This window comes from Liolophura sinensis, chromosome 7, assembly GCF_032854445.1.
Source record: "Liolophura sinensis isolate JHLJ2023 chromosome 7, CUHK_Ljap_v2, whole genome shotgun sequence".
Classification (NCBI taxonomy): Eukaryota; Metazoa; Mollusca; class Polyplacophora; order Chitonida; family Chitonidae; genus Liolophura; species Liolophura sinensis.
In genome coordinates this window covers 10,396,355-10,400,701 of record NC_088301.1, presented here as the reverse complement: position 1 = coordinate 10,400,701, position 4,347 = coordinate 10,396,355, and positions in this window count along the sequence as shown.

Sequence of the window (4,347 nt, the reverse complement as noted above, 5' to 3'; positions counted from 1 at the left end):
CGTCGGTCCCACCATGAAGGGAAGCGCCGTCTCCACCAAAGTCGATTTGATTGGTTGTCTCCGTGTGACCTGGCCGGAAGTCAAAGGCTACGTTCTCTACGAAAATGGCGGCTACTTTCGAACACGAGTGTTGAGAAGATCGACGGTTCTTTAAATCAGCGTTTTTGGTGGGGACGATTGATACAGCGAATGTTCTAGAGTGTAGAACAATGTGACGGTTGTGTTTTCCACACCGCTTATGAGTCAGCGTTATTGTTACGCAAGACTGAAATAAAGGATGGTAGGTGTTTCCTCTAGTATCGGGAGGTGTTGCGTCACAAATATCCGCCTACAATTTTTCCACGGAAAGGAAAATAATTTGCCGTGTTTAAGCTTTGTAATGAGGAAATACTTCGGTTTCTTTCGCTTTCGGGGATATTGCAAATTGAATCCCCTCCCCGGAAATTCGCTTGGAATGAAGCTTAGGGTTGATGTATCCTACATATATACACACTCGACTCGAACGGTGCCTGTCGTGTGAGGTGGATCGATAGCCGTCACTAGCACTCATTTATTATGGCTTGACGTCACACAAGACAGCCTACACGTATCCAAGGCATAAGCACACAATGTATGGCTTTTCAGTGATGACAAACCTTGAAAAAAATAGCAACAATTATTCAGAAAAACATGAAGTGACAACCATGGGTGGAAAGTGCTGTATATAGTAAGATACTCATTTTCTGTCATTGGTATGGAAGGCATTTGTTAATTTATTTTGAAAAGTTGATGTATTTTGATATCCCCCCCCCCATACAGGTATCTGTTTTTTTACACTAAGCACCATTCTAGAGTTCTTCAAATAATTGGTATAAATTCCTTCCTTAAACGTCATGAGGTTAATTGCCAGGCAGTATTCATAATTTTTATAGTTAATATAACATTTTTATAAATACTCCTCATGATGTTTTTGTGACATAAATCCTGTACATAATTTAAAAACAGCTGTACTTCAAAGCTATGAATGTTTACTATGAATGGGTGAGAAAGGCAGTGGACTACATGTACATTATGTAGGCTTCTAAAATTATTTTAGCATTGAGTGCACTTGAAAGACGAATAAATAATTTAAAAAGTAATAACTGAAAACATAAATAGTCAAGGGAAAAATAAGATGAATTTTAAAGATGGTGGGCATACCACAAAACCTGTGCAGTCAACATGCAATTGTTCAAAATTAGTAAAACGGTCAAGAAGAAGGCAAATTATCAGCAATAGAAATGTTGAAAATAAAAGAACATGCACTCCATTTCAAGAACAGGTAATTATTTTGAAAATATGAAACATTTATTGAAATGTTTGCTTTAGCTTGCTTTCATTCCTACAGTTAATTAAGAAGTGGAGTGAACAGTTAGAACACATGTGAATCACTGATTTGCTCAAACATGGCAGTTTTTCTGTCTTTACGAAGCCATTTACCAGTTCTAAGATAAATCCACCAATGCAGTTTAGGAATGAATGAATGAATGCTAGGGTTGTAAGGTCTTACTTAGCATTTTTCAGTCATATGACGATAAGATGTCAGTAGGTGTGGATACATATATCGTGTCTTCTTGTGGCAGGATGAGTCCATGCCATCAAAGTGCTACTACCACTGAAGTATCATGCCAAAGACACCAGATATGACACCCCACCCAGTCACATTATACTGACACTGGGCCAGCCAGTCTTGTTTCCTTGCTCTAACCTCTCAGTGCTTAGAGCCAAGCAAGGCAGCAACAGGTAGCATTTTTAGTCTTTGGTATGAACCGATCCGGTTTTGATTCTGATTCTCTCGACTTCGAGTGAGTGGGTGCTTGGGATTTATCTTCCAGCTTCGAGGTGGCAGCTTTGAACCATTAGGCTGCTAAAGCAGTCAACAGTTTAGGAATGAATGAATGATTATGGCTTAATGCCATCAACAGTTTAGGAAGACACCCTTTTATTCACTAATCCTGAATTAGAAGTGTACATTTTCATTGCCTTGTCGATGATCCAAGAGGATTTTTTAAGCAATGAGGCAAAGAGAAATATCAATTTTGACTGATCAGTCCATTCACATCTTGTGCTGGTATCATTTGATCTGGGAATAGGAATTTCCGAGTGAGACTTACTGGCTTGAATAGGGCCGTGCCGAATTACCTCCCTTTAGGTTTGGTGGGACTTCATAAAATGGCTATTGCCATCTTTTGGAGTCACAGGGGCGTAGACTAGTTGAAAACCTAGCTTTATAACAGATCTAAATTTTGTACATTGATTTGGAAAGTCTGGGCTCCAGAATAAACCTTATGTTTTGTTTTTTTTGTGTGTGTGTGTTTTTTTTTTATCCATTCAGAGGCAATTTAAAAATCCTGACCTGTAATTGATTACTGCAGACAGTTTCATCAAATAAGTATATTCTGCCTAAGCTGAAAAACATCAGCTTCATTTAAGATCATACAACATTTCTGTGACTCTCAAAGGCAGATGTCTTTTTACATTCTGTTGCCAAGAAAACACTTGTCACTGTCATGACGTAAATCACATCCTGTGTACTTCAATAGGCAAGGTCCCACTTCTTATAGTTTCACGCCTCAAAAACTAACCTGGCGTTTTATCATAGTCTCTGAATGATTGTATTTTCTTATTATTATTTTCTTGTTATTAGATTCATGTACATATACCATAAATTATCACATGAAGTAGCTAAAAATTCATAAATTCAGACAACTCACAACTAAAAGTAAAATTGCCAACATTTCCTTCCACAAATTTTTACGGCTTTAAATCTTCAACATTTTTGCATGTTTTCATGGTGTTTTTCAAGCACATTCTGAGGACATTATTCATGTAGACTGACACAATTATACTTTGTTTGAAGCCCTAAAATTGAACATCCCAACTAACGTTTTTGTCTCCGAAATCAAATTAAAAAGGTGCATAAATCGCACTGAAATTGAGGATTTACGATACATGTATATATCTATTTTATGAAAAACAATAAATTTTTGTGCCTGAATTTTTCTCTGGATGAAATGCTGAAAGCGTTACAGTACAGTTAAATATGCAGGAGTCGTAAAGTTCACAAGCTCTCGTGATGTACACGTGTGCTGTTATCCAACGGATTTCACATTTATTATCTACTATTGTCTACTGTTGCTTGGCATGTTGGCACCATTACTCTTCCTGAAAAAACAGGACACTTCACCTCCTTAATTTTGATTGGTTTGTACACGTGTGTCGCCTACGGGCAGGGCTGTGTGGTTTGACACAACAGTGCCGTGACGACATGATTGTGGATGGACGTATATGGTCTTTGTCACAGCCTCGATATTGTGCCAGCTTACTGGCACAGATACAGTGTACATACACATAGGTCTGTCAGTGCCTCTTTTTCCGTTACTTGTATTCTGCACATGGTTGCTATGGTGATGTTAAGGCTGGAGGTGTTTATGGGACTGTCGGGAGTGACATTTAAGTGGCTCTTTCGAAAATTGGTTGTGACCTAAGTAAAAATTCTTAGCTGAGCAAATGATCAGTTCGTAATCAATGCAGTGTAAATGTAATTGTAGTATGTAAAGAGGTACTGCAGCATACGATTATCATATTCCGTGATCACAACATGCACAACATGGCATGTTCCATCACAACATGCAAATAATGACTGCCTTGTGCATTGAAAACTGTGAAGGTCTGTTAACGCGACCGTCAACACCTGTTATCATGGAGATGAAGTACGGGTAATTGTTTATTTATTACCTCTTAGCTCAGTTCATATCTGTTAATGCTGGCTTCATCTCTGTCTGTACAGGTGGGAAGGTCTGCGAACAACCTGTTAGTTTGCTGGCGGCCATCATAGAAGTGAAATATTATTGAATACTGCGTAAAACACCAATCCAATAAGTAATCATTCAGCCCAGTAACCGTAGAAAGAGAAATTAAGAATACTGACCTTTTTTGCAGTATTAGAACAAGATTGTAACATCCGATTTAAATTACGGGTTATTGTTGGTTTGTTACTTAGTTCATTTGTTAGTCATTCAACCCAGCAACAGTAGAATCAAAAATTCTGTCTTTTAATGTTGCATCCATAACAGTCTTCACCTACAAGGATGTTCATGTCCCATTAAAGTTCACTAGAGTCTCCTGCTTTTGTGTATTATCAATGATCTTGTTTCAGTATGCTACAAATGGTTCAGAATTCCGTATCCATGGTAACCTGTCTTTCATGGGATGAAGAGCTTAAAACCCCTCATCTTCACCTTGTAGTTGAAACTCTACCTTTACAGTACTCCAAAGTTAGAAAGATAAGCCTATGGCTTTATAGACGTGGAAACGTCAACTGTCAAC